The following is a 16,718-nucleotide window of genomic DNA, read 5'->3' on the forward strand; positions in this document are numbered from 1 at the left end:
CTAGTTCCCATGGCTGGGGTGTGACGCTTTTTTTATTCCTGTTGGTGTGTATGTCACCCATTTTTTTTCCTCTGGACATTTGTAGGATTTTTGTTTTGTTTTGCGCTTCCAATATTGCAAAATTTCAGTCATCATGTTGGGTGCTCAGTGAGTCCTTCTAGTCAGGAAACTCATGTCTTGTACTTTCAGAAGTTTTCTTGAATTATTTCTTTGATGATTTCGTCTCTGAGGCCCTGGACAGCACCTCAGCTTCATTCGCACCTGAAATTTGACCCCCGGAGGAATCCGTGTTAGGAGCACCTTGTACACCAGAAGGCCCTCTATCAGTTCTCTGTTGAATGAATGAGTACGGGATAGTGGGGAGCAAGGTTTGAGGGGCTCCCGAGAGGCCCCATGACTGTGGGGGAGGAGGGACTGAGGTACGTGTCTTCCTTCTCCCCTTGCCCTTTCCTTCACAAAGTTACCAAGGGCCCACAAGTCAGCAGCCAGCCTCGAGTGAAGTCTGGAGCCCCGTTAGGGCCTCTCATTGGACCCCAACCTGCCTTCACACCTTCCCTCCCACAGCGTCTCCTCACCGGCCCCACTCGGGTCCGCAAGGGGCTGTCTGTGCCCAAACAGACCTGTAAGCTTCCAACACCCTTCCTCAGCCTGTGCCTCAGGTCTCCCCCAACCAGCCCGGGAGGGACAGTCGTCCCCTACCCTCCTTGAGCACCCCTGTCCGCACCCGCTCACAGGGCTCTGCTACGTGTGCTGTGAGGCAAAGCTGTTTTCCCCATACGGAGGAGGCCGCGTTTTCCTGGGCCTGGGTGACAGGAAACCTGACTCTCGCAGCACTGTCGCCCCAGGAGCTGATGGTCAGGAAGCCCCCGGCCAGGGTCTCTCCCCTCAACACCACCAGCATCTGGGGTGGATGCCTCTGCTGTCAGGGGCTGAGGGAACAGCCTCCACATCATGCCTCTCCAGGAATTTCCACCATTGCTTTCTTAAAAACACATTCTTTCCTGAATTTCTTCTATATAATCATCTTAGAAGAAACTGTGCAGGCTCCCACGATGCAAACTGCCAGATCCACTGAGGGAACAGGTCTGGGCTGCTCAACAGGCCAGTAGAAGCCTCTGGGCTACAAATGCAGACTACAATGAAGAAGTCTGCACTGTGATGTGTGGACAGGGACGTTCAGAGCACGACCTTATTGTAGAAGTCCCCTGTGACGATGGCTGGGGCCCTGATGACTGCAGACAGTTGCCAACTGCTCTGTCCTAATGTGACAGAAGCAAGGCCAGTGGCCTAAGGACAGACCGTCACTCACGGAGAAGCTGAACTGTTGCCCTGGCGCGGCAGCCTCATGGGACATGGAGGTTCCCAGTACTCCTTAGGGACACTTGAGAATGTATGACATCTTCTCTCATTAGGGCTGTGGTTGAGTCAGGACTTCTGGAATCCAAAACCAGAGCCTGGTGGAGAAGTGGAATAAAATGTGAGGGTTCGAACAGAGCTTCTCAAGATGTCCACAGAAACACATGTGATCTTCTCAGATGTGGGACGGATGTGGCTAGAAATTTCCAGTTAAGGAATGTGGGTAGACTTCATGGATTTTAAGACCCCCAAGAAGAAATAACCTTCAACAGAGAATAAAAAGTGCCCTCAAGCTGGTCTCCATTGAAGTTGCTGCAGGCTACCGCATGACTTCTTAACCCTCTTTATGGCCCCTGTTCTATCCCACTTCCGCTGTCCAAGGACAACATTCTGGATAACAGGAAAACAAAAACCAAACAGCTCCTTTTCTCTCTTTAAACACTACTACATTGCCTAGGAGGGGTGACTGAAAGAACTTAGAGGAATTTAAACTACCAACTTCATAATTTCTTCACTTAGTTCTATCAATTGCTCCTTTGTTAGGTCACAAGGCAGGGACCTGTACAGTGTTCCCTGAGGATGACTTTGATGTGATCAAAGAGGAACCCATCTCGGCCATGAGTTCTCTATGGAAACCAGTGTATCAAAACTTAGCAAAATTACAGTGTTGTGAGAACTAAGTTGAATAAGCACTTTCCAGGGCTGTTGTGGTTAGAGGAGCAGAAGATAAAGGCGTTAGGAGCTGGCCTTAGACATCAATAGGCACACCCTCCCCCGCGCCCCCCCACCCTCCCACCCCCCACCCCCGTGTTCAGAGGATGAATTTACATTCTAGCTCCTGAGGGCAGGTGAAGCAGAACCCACAATTCCCAGCTCATGTTCCAGCCCAACACCTGACTCTCTTCCTCACTGAACAATAGTAATAAAAGGTGATGCCCCTGGGGGAGACCAGCTTTCAGGTTGTATGTATATACCTTTATGGAGGAGAGATTGTAATTAAAATTCTAATGTTCCTGCAATATCTTAAGAGATAGGAGTTTGAACTGGTCTTTAAAGCCGAACGTCTATTTCTTCTGGGAAGCCACTCCTTATGGGTAGAGTCCCTCTTCTGGGAAAGAGATGTTTGCAACCCTATGGCTCTGGCTCCAGGGAGGCTAAACTCTGCATAATAATGCAAAGGTTGTAATCATTGTGGTCAGTGTCTCATTTCTGCAGACTGTGATTCTTTAGAGTAATTTTCTTTTCCAAATATGGATTTAGACTACAATGTGCCAATATTTTCTTGTTTGTTTTTGTGGAATTGGTGCATAGCTCTTCACAGGCATTGTTGAGAAAAAATCCACAGGCAAGAAGACATGCATGCCGGCCTGATCTTCTCTTCACTCCAATGTACTGGAGAGAAATCGCTGAAAAAGAAAAAGACAATGAAGTCAGGCAAGGCAAGATGAGGTCAGATAAAAAAGGCAAGGGAATCAACTGGCTTGGAGTGGCACAGTACACAGACTATATCCTGGGCTATAAAACAAGCCTTAGTAAATAAATTAAAAGTGAATGACCACAGTAGCATTAAACTAGAAAACAATGACAGAAAGAGATCTTCAAAAGCCACAAATATTTGGAAATTAAACAATGAGTTTCTAAATAGAATTTGTAAGTATTTTAAGCTGAATAAAGATGAAAACACAATAAGCCAAAATTGTGGGATGCAGCTAAAGCAGGGCTTAGAGCGACTTGCATAGCCCTAAAGGCTTCCACAAGGAGCTGACACCCGAGATCTCAGCTTCCATTAAGCAGTTAACCACTAAGTCCTGGCAGCTCTACTTTGGGGAGATTTCTTAACCAGCTTGTTTCTCCGCGTCATGCGACTGCAGCCCCTACAGGACCCCCATCTCCAGTCCAGCCTTCCTCTGGCCTCAGAATCCAGTCTCTCCTGCCCAGCTTCTCTCGCTGCCCTTTCTGTCTTGTGTTCCAGCCCTGCTCCTTGGAGCAGGTTCTCTGGCTCCTTGGAGTTCTCGTGCCTTCCTCTGGGTCTTCTCACACAGCTGTTTCTCCACCCGGACCACCCGGACCTCCAGTTTACCCCACTAATTCCCACCCACAGAAATACCCTAGCTTGAACTTCCTTTCCTTCCGGAAGCCATGCTCCTGCTATCCCTCCTGTGATGGCGCATAGAGCTTCCTTCGTGGTACGTTTAACGCATCCTCGAAATGGGTTGCCCTATCTCTCTTCCCCGTGGATGGGGGGCCAGCAACCAGCCCTTTATATTTGATATTGCATATCTGGCTTCCAGCATAACTTCTGTGCCTTGTAGATGCCAAAGAAATATTTGAAAATGAATGAAAGCCTACTTTACTGGAAATATGACCACTATGTTTGTGGTTACAGTCTGATGAGGTCCGGGTTTTGGGGTCACAGCTTGCGGTCCACATCAGTGGTTTCCAGGCATCCACTGGCTCTTCCAGCTTGACAACAGCCCTGAATTCTACCTGGGAATCTGCGTGGTTCCCAGGATCCAGATACTCACCCTGGCTCCAGTAATTACTTAAATACCATTAAGAAAGCCGATCTGCTTGTGGCTTCGACTGGTTGAAGCCGCAATTTCTCAATTAAATGAGTTATTGGGATTCCCTAAAAGGCTCCAGGGCCCTCCCGTTTCGTCATCTTCTCATCATGAGGTGACTGGGTGATTGCCCAGTGCTCTAGAAAGAGCAAAAGCAACAACTTGGCACATGTCGGAATGAAACATGCCTAAGGAGATGAAGAGATGAAACAGATACGAATAAAAAGGGAAAACTAATGTGGAATTCATCTAAATTTAAACAGTATCACTCCTTTAATATTTTTGCATGTATCAAGCAAAAGGAAATGGCTGTCTGGCCAAAGGAGAAAACGCTGTGTCCTGCCACGTCTGTTTTTCAAAGTAACGCGACTTACCTTCTTCCTGATGACACAGATAGTTCATGCTCGTCATTAACACTTGGGACATTTTTGAAAGGTATAGATAAAAGAGAGATCACCCAGAACAGGACACGGAGTAACCACCACCAGTAACTCCTTTCAGGAGTTTTTATACAAATGATACAGACGTATATGTTCCTTTTCAACATTCAAATGTAGATCTTTGTATCTCCGTGTGTACGTACATGACTCCAAGAAGCAGCCTGTGCAGCCTCCGTTTTACAGACGTGCTATCACTTACAAGAGACACTTCTATTGCACATGCGGGTGTTTAAGTTTCTGCTGTTGGAAATTGCTCGGCGCTGAGCACGCTGAATACTCCTCTTCACGAGAACCTCTGCTCAAAGCACTGGTCAGCCGGGGTGCCTGGATGGCTCCGTGGGTTAAGCCTCTGCCTTCGGCTTGGGTCATGATCTCAGGGTCCTGGGATCAAGTCCTGTATCGGGCTCTCTGCTCAGCGGGGAGCCTGCTTCCTCCTCTCTCTCTGCCTGCCTCTCTGCCTACTTGTGATCTCTGTCAAATAAATAAATAAAACATTTTTAAAAAATCACAGCTTGGCTTCTCCTGTGCTGGATCCTCTCTTCCCTTCTCAAGCAAGGACACTCCTGTTACCTCAGCGTGGCCGTGCGAACATTCTCTGGGGGCTTCCGTCTTGCGCGGAGTCTCCCTGGCCCCACGCGCTCCCCAGCTGCCCCCCCCTCCGTGCAGCCGCGGACGGTGCTGCCTTAATCCCATGCACCCCTGGGCCTCGCCTCCATCACCTGCCTCTGCTCTGGGCGGGGCGCGCTCCAGCCCTCAGGGAAAACAGCTTTTCAGTCTCTGCATGTTTCTCTGCCCTCTCTGTCCCTGACCTGCGGCACCGTCTCTCTGTCCTCCTCCGGGTGACCTGCGGCACCGTGCCGCAGCGCACGCCTTCCCTCCAGAGATGGTCCCTGCTCCTGGCGCACACCACACCCTGTGTCGGTCCTCCCACTGCCACACCCGTTGCTGGTCTTCTCCTTCGGCTTGTCCGAAACTCTTGGGGGTCACACCTCGGGCCTCTTCCCTTCTACACCTCGCCTGGGTAATCTTACTCTCTCCCAGGACTTTACCAGTGATCTGCTGATGACTGCAAACATGTCTTTCCGGACCAGAATGTTCTCCAGATGCACAGATTAACAGTCCCTGTGATACGTGCCCTGGATGTCCGTTAGGCATCTCAAGCCTAACTGCTAAAACAAAAACATGTATTTTCTCCGTCTCTGCAAAATACCTCCGTCCTTGCCCTCTCCTTCTGCGACTCAGAAACTCCCACAATGGGTCACTGGTTTTTAAAAGCAAAAATGTAGAATTCACGCTAATTTCTCTCTTTTTCTCACCTTCACATCCAACCCACTGTGAGGTTCCTCTGTCTACCTCCGTAATGTTTCTGAGTTCGGTCTGACTCTCCGTCTCTCCGGGTTCTCCGCTCATCCAAAGCCTTCACTGTGCCGTGCCTGCACGACCTGGCAGGCGCTTCACTGCGCTCCAGGCTTTAGGTCTCGTCCGCGTGTGACCCGCTCTCCACACACCCCGCAGCGCGGCCTCCTCGCCGGCCGCCCACCGCACCTGCCATCTGGCCTCTGCTCTCCGCTCCGTGTCCCTCCTCCGGCTCCCCCGCGGGCTCTCGAGCCACCTGGGCAGTCTTGCTTCTCCTCTCCCATGTGCCCTTTCTCACCCCAGGGCCTTTGTGCTTGCTGTTCCCCCTCCTTGGAACATTCTGCTCCCAGTCTCCACAGGACTGCTTCCTTCTTATCACCGGGACTCACCTCACATGTCACTTTACAAGTGAAAGTCGGCTCTCCTTTCACACACCAATTCCAGAGTCGGAGAAACTTGCCCACGTGCAAATCACACACAAAACAAGCGGAGAACAAAGAAAAATGCCAACTGGAAATAATCTGAAGTCCATCAACGGTGGGATGGATGAACTGTGGTATATCCCCACGATGGGATCGTACAGAAGGGAAAGGAATGAACAAGACAAGGGCGCCAGCGTGGCTGGACCTCAAGTCGTGACAGTGAATGAGAGAACAAGTCACAGAAGAATGCACGTGGTGTGGCGTTCACCGACACGACTTCAAATACATTGTGTGGGGATATAGCTACGTATGTGGTAAAACTATGAACAAAAGCAAGAGATTAAAGTAGTCAGGGGGATGGTGACTTTCCTTCCATGGGGGCAGCAAGGGGCACAGAGGGAGCCTCTGAAGTTCAGTAAGGCTGTCCCTTAACGTAGAGAGTAGGATAAGATATTTCATTGTTTATCTTTAATTTGTATATGCATAATTTCTAAGTGCTTTTGAATCCATGGCATTTTTTACAATAAAAAGTTTTTTTTTTTAAAGATGGGACTGTAAAGCAACAGAATCACTTTTCCCTTAGCATTATGATAATAATGCAAACAATGCTACTCTGTGTATCTTGGTTCCCTCACTGTTGAGTTGAAAGAACTGAACGCCTCAGCCAGCATGTCTTTCTGTTCTTACATTCTGTCGTTCAGCACAGAGCAGGCTGGTGGAAGAGACCTCGAGAGGACATCTGGTGTATCTCCATACTTTCCAGAAGAGTTGCCAGTTAATTAACACCAGTCCAGGCAAAAGTGAACAAGTTTGATTCGGAAATCCCACACTCTGTCTTCCCAGGAAGAAATGACACAGCCTTGTTATATAATTAAAAGTCTGAAAATTCGTCCTTCCGACTTACATAGCTGGTTTACACTTTGAGGCCTCGTTTCAAACAAGGGGACAATACAGCCAAAGTTGGAAAGTTTGGGGAGACTAAGTCCAGAAGGGGACGCCCATCGGCTGTGTCACGTGTCCGCACACCCAGACGAGCTCTAACCTCTCCTAGAGCACAGCCTGGTGGGCGCCCGTGAGGAGACCAACTCTGGGCACATGGGCTCTTGGGCCGAAGGACATCTCCGTCAAGCTGACGGCACACAGTGTTCGGTGATCTCTCAAAGGAGAGCCTGCCCGAGTGTCTCCGTGGTCCTGTGGCAGGGACCCCAAAGCCGGCGCGCCCACACAGCTACTTTCTGGCCCCGCGAAGTGCGCTTCTCAGAGCCCCGAGATCGACCCGCGCTGGAAACCAGGCTCGCCAGAGCTCAGTTTAGTCATCGCGTGGCCTGACGGGGTCTAGGCGACCGGGGGTATTGAATTTCCGTCTTCATGTTGTTTTTATTCTCCATTTCGTGTCGCGGTTTCCTTGGGGACCGCAGAGCCAGAGCGGGCAGCGGAGTGATGAAATGCGGTAAATGTGGTCAAGGAGAAGCAGGACGACAAACGGTTCCCCCCGCTTCGTCTCAGCGGCCCCTGGACAGCGAGGCTGACTCTGGTTTGCAAAGTCCCAGACGCGACCCCGGGAGGAGAGAGGCGAGCGGAGGTCCCTGCGGGGGGACACGCAGAGCTCGGTTTTGTGACCCACAAGCGCCGTTTTGCGGACACGCCGTGACCGTCCGGGTCATGACCTTCCGCTGCCACTGACACCAGGTGGCCGAGCTCGCGGGAGGTCGCGGCCGCTTCGGCGCGGCGCCCTGCGTGGGCAGCCCCGGGGCTCGCCAGCCGCTCGGAGGCCCCGCGTGGCCGGGGCGAGGTTGGCGGCAGCTCGGGGACGCCGGGAGGACTCGGGAGGCGTCGGTCATGGCGTCCGAGGGGACAGGCTTTGCGGGTCGCGGAGAGGAGCCCAGGCCGCCTCGGCCCGCGGGGCTCAGCGCCGCGCTGGGAGGGCGTCCGGGGCCCCGGCCGAGCGCGAGGCCCGGGGAGACGCGGGAGGGAAGGCCCGGCCCCCGCGCCGGCTCTCCGAGGGCGGCTCCCAGCGTCCGAGCTGCCCGCGCCGCGGCCGGCCTCCGACCCCCTGCAGACCCCCGAGGGCGGCGACACGCGTCTGCAGGCGGGGCTCGCCGGGAGCGGGAGGCGGAGGGGGGCGGAGAGCGGCTCGCCGAGGGGGCGCGGGGTCGCCAACACCCACGGGCCGGGCGGAGACCGCGTCTCCTAAAGACCCACACGCCACACCCGCACGACCTTGACGGTGGCGACGTGCGGTGTGGCCGGACCCGATGGCGCGCTGCGGGCTCGTCCGTCCCCGGCCAGGTGACCGGGCGCCTCGGCCTCGCTCGGCCCCACGTGGTTCCAAGTCAGGGACAGGGTGTCCTCGCGGACGCGCGGAGGGACGGGGAAGGGCCACGACGACGCTCACGGGTCCCCTGAGAGGAAAGGCCGCGTGCCGGGGTCGCAGGCTTCCCGGGGGGACCCAGGACCGTGAGAAACACGCGTGGTCGCCAACCAGGGACCAAGACCTGGCGCTGTCACCTGCAGCCGGGAGGTCGGGGGTGGCCGAGCCGCAGCCCGGGAAACAGCCGTCCCCACGCCCCGGCCCCGGCCCGCCAGCCCCGCGCCGGCCCCGCACAGCCGCAGACACGCAGCCAGCCCCGCGCCGGCCCCCGCCCGTCCTCCTCCTCCTGTCCCCGGGCCCGCCGCGGCGCAGCCACGTCCTTCGCGCCCGATCCCGCCCGGGGCCGCGGTCCTGGGCGCCCACGGCCGTGCACCAGGCAGACCCCGAAGCTCCGCAGCGTGCAGCGACCCTGAGCGCCGCTCTCTCGTGCTCTGAGTGCCCAGTGCCCAGGCCCCGAGCGGTTTGGCCACGGGAGAGGCCGCCGGGGCCCGAAGCAGCCGGACGGGAGCGTCGGGGCGCATCTCGCAGGTTCCTACGGCCGCTCCTGCGACTCCGCGAGCTGGACACACGCCGCCGACTCTCCCCTCCGACTTGGGAGAGTGACAGCAACTGTAAGTCCTGTCCCCTCAAACCCCATTCCCAAACAATTAGGTTTCTTTTGTTTTGGGGTTTTGGGGGGGCAGGGGTGGGGGCATTTCCCTCCTCTCTTTACAGTTTCCGTGATGCCTTAGGACTTGGCTGTTCCTTAAATAACTGTTCCTATATTCCACAGTGCGGGGACTTATACTGGCCTTTCCAGTTAATAAAGGAATGGTTTTCTAATGCACTGTTGTTCTTTGCATCAAACCCTCAAATACTACCTTAGACTCATATTGGTCACCTGTAGCTGCTATAGGACTTCCCAACCCGTGTTACTCAGCACAAGTCCTCAGCAACCTCATTATGTGAATAAGGCTTGAATAAAACTAAGTCGGAAGCAGAGATTATAGGGTTTTTCCCCCCAGAGCACAGATGAATTGATCTTAAAACTGGGATCCACAAAGTAAAAACCATGCGATATGACTGTAGACCAAAGGTCAATTCACTCTTTCACACTCACCATTTCTAGTTAAAACTCCTCAAAGCATCTGACCTGATTCGACCACTTAGTTGCATGCTATAGGGCCGCTGTTCTGTTGCCCTCTGCCCTTAACCACTCGACCCACGTGCCTCTGCTGGGACTTTGTTTTGAGCCTAGGGTCCTCCTTCTCTGCTGTTCTCTTGCAACCTGCCATCCCTGTATCTCCGCAAGTAGCTCATTCTGAGAGTGCGGGGCACACACCATCCTCGGGAGAATGGTCAGAACGCAGTCCTTACTGTCTACAGCCCCACTTGGCTATCTTACGGTCCCAAAGGAAAGCCCCTTCGGTATTCTACACTGTGTGAAGATAGTTTTCCATTTTTCTCTTTAAAAAACAAAACCCTGTGTAATATAACACACACACGGAAAAGCACATAAATATATAGCTACAGTTTAATGAATAAGTCAATGTCTGTATAACTACCACCAAGGACAAGAAATAGAACAGATATTGCTAGCATCCCGGGAGAACTGCCCTGCCATCTACCTGCCTCAACCATACTCCCTTCTCTCCCTCATGATGTACCATTATGCTGGATTTATAAATAATAATTTCCTTGATTTTCTTTATAATTTTTACATGGTTCTTTTGCTTGATCTGACTTGAGTTCACTGCTTTGATGATAGGTTCATTTACTATAAATTTTGGTAAGAAAACCATATTTTTAAAGCTCCAATTAAATTGTCAATACATTGCTTTTTCTTTTTTCTCCAAAAGGCATATGTAGAGGCATATGTAGGTTGCAGAAACTTTTATCTTGCTTATGTGATTTTTAAGGATTATACGGTTATCTGCAGGGAATTAACACTTATATTAGCAAAGATTTCTTTGTCTAATATATTGCAGCCTTTAAGCAACATTGAGAGGAAGAGTAAGATATTAATTATAGCAAAAATCCTTAAACAACATGGATGAATTTTTTCTGTTTTTGAACTTCACATCTCACTTATCATGTAAGATTCATAATGGTCATTTAGATTGCCTTTGAGCCATTATGAACAGTAGTAGTATAAAACTACTACTGCTGTATAGTATATATACATTATATACATAGTATTATACTACTACTGTATAGTATATATATATATGTATATACATAAATATATATTTTATACTACTACTGTTCATAAGAGCAGCCAGGAAGATCTTTGTAGAATACAATAAAATACTGATGCTTTTTTGGTGTGTGTGTATGTGACTACGAAAATTTTCTCTGGCAGAAAACAGAATAAAAGATACATGCAATATTAAGAAAAATCAATCACGAACATTCCTCCTAAACTCAAAGCTCCTAAACACAAAGCTAAGAAGCAGATGACCAACTGTTTATGAATTTTTCTATTATTGGCAGCAGGTTCTAAAATTTTAAAAAATCAGAGAGGAAAAGCTTAAGATAGAAAAATCCCATGCATCTGATACATTCTCGACAAGTATTTGTTCCTGAAGTGTTTCATCCTCTCGTTCCAGTTCACGAGTGTCCCTTGGATCTCGCCATCCCTCGAACCACAATGCATGGTCCTTCCTCCACAGCCAGACCTCCTGCGGGGACCCCAGCACGTGCTTCCCATGCACCTGACCGTCTCCCCTTTGAACTGGAGACCACAGCCTGCTGTCCCTCAAGTCTCCTCTTGGCCAGTGCGCTGATGCTGGCCTTGCCATCTCCATGCAGTCCTTTCCTTAGCTCTGGGATACCTCACCTCTCTTTCTGACCTTATCTTGGCTGCTCTTCTCTGCACCGTCTCCCTTTCCCCATTCCTTACACACCAATATTGCGTACTCGAAATTGTCATTCATCTTCTCTTCACTCCCTAATGCTCCCATGCATCTTCAACAGTTCTATGTGGATAATATCCCAAACTCAATTTCCCTGAGCTTTAATATAGTCGGTCTATTCTCTCTTTATGGTGGGTCTTTATCTTCTGCTAATGCCACTAACTCAGTTTACGATGGACTGAATCCACCATCTTCTGTTAGATTTTCCCCACCATGACTCCATTTTCTGTATTTTTGAAAGGTGACCTTCTTACAGTGGCTCAAGATTGAAAATCCGGCTTCACCTGTGGCCCTCCCTCCCCACCCAGTTTCCCTGATGGCCACTTCTAGGTCTGTCAGTACTTCTTATTTTCTATTCTCTGCTGCCTGGACTAGGTTTCTGGAAGAGTCTCCCCATGATTTTACTACCCAGCCTAAAACTCTTCTTTACCACTGTGGTCTGGTCTGAAGTCATTCTGGTCCCCATAGGAAGTTCACACTAACCACACGAGAACCCATGTTCACTGTTTCTAAACATGGGTACCTTTTCGTGCCTTTTCTCATTTGATTTCTCTTTGTATTGTCTTTCCACCCATTCCTCCTATGTCCCAAATGTGTCGGGCACAACTATTGTTCAGCCTTCAAAATCCTTGGGTACCCAGCGCCAGTCAGCAAGAGATACAGAAAATTTGTGTCCAGAGTTGTAAGATTACGGACACTGTAGGAAAATATGGTTTTAAGAAGGGGAAAATAAAAGGATAATATTGTTAATGGTGATTAACAACGATTCAGGGAAGTCCACTTATGACATTTCTCGAAAGAGCTGCCTACACTCGTGATTTCCAATTCTCCCTTCTCCCTTCACCCAGTCAGGCTTTTGCCTCCATCACTCCATAGATATGCTCATCATCAATGGCCCCCATGTTGTGAAATGCAACAATCAGTCCCCAGTCCTGCTCCTTTCCATCTTAAGTGAGATATGATCAAGCCAAACACGCTGGAGTCATCTTCAGCCCCTCTTTCTCTCAACCCCTAAGCCAGCGTACGGTGTCCTTCACAACCTGCACAGAATCGACCACTCCTCATCTCTTCCACAGCTGCCATGGCAGCACGCTACTTCCATCTTTGCCTGGATGACTGCACAGCCTCTGGGCTGGTCCCCCTTTTTCCTCTCTCATGCTCTCCTCTAGCCTCAGTCTATTCTCAATGCACCAGTCAGAATGAACCTGTTGAAAATCAAGTCAGACCATGTCACCCCTCTGATCCCAAACCCATCTCACTCAGTGTAAAAGTAACTGTCTTTGCCTTGGCTAACAGGCCCAACATCATCAGATCTGATCTTCTGGTCTCCCTGCTCTGGCTCTTTTTACTCTAGCCACTCCTGGACATACATAGCCTGTTCCTTATGCCTGGAGAGCTCACCTCCTTCACGTCTTTCTCAAGGAAGCCTACCTTAACCATCTCCTTTTCTTTTCTCTATTTTTCCTTTTCATGTACTTGCCATTTTCTAATACATTATATTGTCATGTTTATCATCTGTGTCTCTCAGTGTTCACTGATGTATCCAAGACTAGTGTTCAATGAGATATCTCAAGCACCTACAATGGTGCTCGGCATGTAGTAGATACTAAATAAATACCTGTTGAGCAAAATGAAGAAACTTTTGAGAACAGAAGTTCTGTGACGTGGTGATGACCTAACTAGTTTACATGGACCCAGAAGCAAATGCATGTGAAGAAATGGAACCATAAATGTGAAATAGTTTGGAATTTATCCAAGTCTTTCTATTCCTACAGAACATAAAAATACACCTATCTGAATACCTTTATTTTCATATTTAAAATAAGACACTATGTAGGATACAACATGGACATTTTAAATATCAATACATAATGACCATGACATCTTTAAACAGTTATAAGTACTGGCCATTCTTAAGTATTAGTAAATATAATATATTACCAATTCCAGCATAACACCAGATGATGTACAATTTGAAAAAAAGAGCAAAAACTGGTTAGTGAACTCATTAGTAATAACTGACAAACCCATATATTTCACCTATTTGATACAGTAAATAAATACAAAGAAAATAATATATAATAGTATATAATTTTAGTAAATATAGTAAACAAAAATACTGTGAAATTAAAAATATAAATAGTACACAAAAAGCATTTTTCTATTTCTATGAAGATGATTCTTAGAGCATTAATTCTGGCATATTGCCATAGGTTATTTTTATTTATTTATTTTAGATTTTTATTTATTTGACAGAGAGCTCACAAGTAGGCAGAGAGACAGGCAGAGAGAAAGAGAGAGAGAGAAAGAGAAGCAGGCTCCCTGCTTAGCAGAGAGCCCCATGTGGGGCTCTATCCTAAGACCCTGAGATCATGACCTAGGCCAAAGGCAGAGGCCTAACCCACTGAGCCACCCAGGGGCCCCTGCCATAGGTTTTTAAATGAAATGGCTAATCTTTTAAGGTTCTGCATATAAACAAACATAAAATTATTTATGGTTTAAAAACGTAATGGTTCCAAAACTAGCGTACAATTGGAATATGCAGAATGATTTTGAGGGCAGGGTGGGGGTGGTGTCCATATTGTATATAAATCAATAAAAATTTAAAGAAGTGCAGAATAATTATAATCTTTAAAATGAACCAAAATCTTCATTAATTTTTTCAGTGAGTCTGAGCACAGCAATTTGGCCTGGAACCTCTTCTACACATGAAATAGTAAATAATCAATCTATATGTTCATGTATCTCTATAGCAAATCATATATATATACACACACATATATAATATGTACATATATATCACACATACATATATATCAAAAATACACATGTTACATATATTTTGTGTTAAGCTTTCCTTAAGATAAATATTATAAGATGAAAAATAAACCTACTTTACACCAGAAAATAGACTGATCCTAATAACATAAGCAGGCTTTGCCATGTAGATTAACATTTATGTAACTGAAATATTATCTTATAAATTAGTTTTAGACACTAATGGAGTAGAGGAGGAGCTAGTGAGATTATTTATATAAAGAGTTGGAAGATGCTACACACTAAGCAGTAGATTTATCTTTTTAATTACTTTGCTTAGTCTTATAATAAAGTTAAATCTTTTATTACCAAGGGCATGATGACTGGTCAGTAGCAGGAAGGCAGCTAGGAATGCAGGGAGCAGAGGGAAAGGCTGGTTTCAAGGACATACATACTGTGACGACTGAGTAACCAAATATATCCTTATTCACAGTATTGTCACTGACAAATGTTGTCACCACAGCCTCAAAAACACAATGACATAAATTTTTTTTTACTGCCGTCTACTAGTTCTCTACCATACCAGTTTTAGTATGAGCAAGGCCCACTCAAAAATGGGCTTTAAACTAGCTGTGTTCCCTCTGAAAATGACAATATTTCAAAATAGAAATACTCTGGGAAAAAGAAATACTTACAATAAAAGACATACAGTAAATTAACCAGGTGCAACTTCAAGAGCAAGAATTATATTTACAGGTTTGAAGTGGAGTTTGTATTCACTTTTGCCTTGAATTGCAGTGATTTAGTGAAGTAGCAAAAACAGTGAATCACATTTCAAAAAAATCAAAGTTCAACTTACACTCAGCTCTCTGCTGGGTTTTTAAAAATTTAATGAAGAATTCTTTCAGTAGACGATTAATGAAGATTTTGTATTTCTTTTAAGTATCTTTCAAAAATTACATCACATTTTATAAATTAAACATATAAAAATGTTTTTTGAAAGCCAGAATTAGGTGGGAAACTCTATTTATGTTTCTCTCTTTTTAAAAGCTCAATAATAGGGGCACCTGGCTGGCTCAGTGGGTTCAGCCTCTGCCTTAGGCTTGGGGTCATGATCTCAGGGTCGTAGAATCGAGTCCCACATCGGGCTCTCGCTTGGAAGGGAGTCTGCTTCCTCCTCTCTCTCCCTCTCTGCCTGCCTCTCTGCCTACTTGTGATCTCTCTGTCAAATAAATAAAATCTTTTATAAAAAAAAGTAAAAGCTCAGTAATTCATTTGTAATATAGACCAAAACGTCATTGTTGGCATTTGCTTCACTGCACATATGCCCCTATGTCCTTGCTAGGAGCCCAGACTGGGCTGGCTGGGAACTAGACCACGCAGCCATTGGCAGTTTTGTTATTTCAGTAGCACAGAGCACATACATATGGCTAAACAAATAAATCTTCACGCCTCTATTTTAGTTGTATGACTGAAGGCTCTACGTGTCCTGTGAAATATGTTTTATGTTTACTGAGAGCTTTCTGTCAGTTTGCATGTTAGACTAAAGTAAAATTTAGTGAGTTAGTAAAGATACTATAAATAGGCCAAAAATGTAATGTATATACATACACATATTCTTTTTTTCTTTAAAATTATGCTATCCCTTGTTTGGTAGAGAGCTATACTGAAGTGTTTATGCGTGAGCTGTCTGATGTACTGAATTTGCTTTCAAATAGTATAGTAAAAAAAAGGTGCATCTGTGAGAAATAGAGGTGAAGTAGAGTGGCAAAATAATAATAATTGTTAAAGCTGGGTAATGGCTCCTTAGAGAATCTTTTTACTATCGTCTATATCTTCTAAAGCTTGAAATCTTCAATAATAAAAATAATACATTCAAATAAATCTCCATAAAAATAGTAAGGGCAAAATAAAGTTATTTTCAACTAACAAAACTACTGTATACTTAAGATATTTTTAAAAATGTCTCTTCAAAACCATTTTTTTGTTTTACTAAAAAAAATATTTTTTCATTTATTTATCTGACACAGACAGAGGGAGAGCACAGGCACGAGCAGGCGGATGGGCAGGCAGCAGAGAATCAGACCCCCAGCTGAGTAAGAAGCACAACATGTGGCTCCATCCCAGGACCCTGGGATCATGACCTAAGCTGAAGGCAGCCACTTAACTGAGCCACCCAGATACCCTGTTTAAAACCGTATATACAATATTGTTGCCATAGTGAAAAACTGGAAAGAACTTAAGTGTCAATCAGTAGTGGCAATGCATATAATATACCCACAAACCACGGAATAAATACTAGGCATCCATGAAAACAACAACTGTGAAGTGATAAAGGAGGTTCTACAGCAGGGATGGAGCCTGATGCCATGCTCACAGGTGTGTCTGAATGTCCATCCCTGTTCAGAGTGGTTATCTCTGCAAAGAGGAATTAAAGATTTGTTTTTTTATTTTTTTTACTTTTCTCCTGAAAGGGTTTGTATTACTCAATTTTTTTTACAAAGGTATATTCTAACTTTATATATGACGGAAATTATTTTCTATAACAACATCCATAAATT

The sequence above is a fragment of the Neovison vison genome, chromosome 3, assembly GCF_020171115.1.
Source record: "Neovison vison isolate M4711 chromosome 3, ASM_NN_V1, whole genome shotgun sequence".
Classification (NCBI taxonomy): Eukaryota; Metazoa; Chordata; class Mammalia; order Carnivora; family Mustelidae; genus Neogale; species Neogale vison.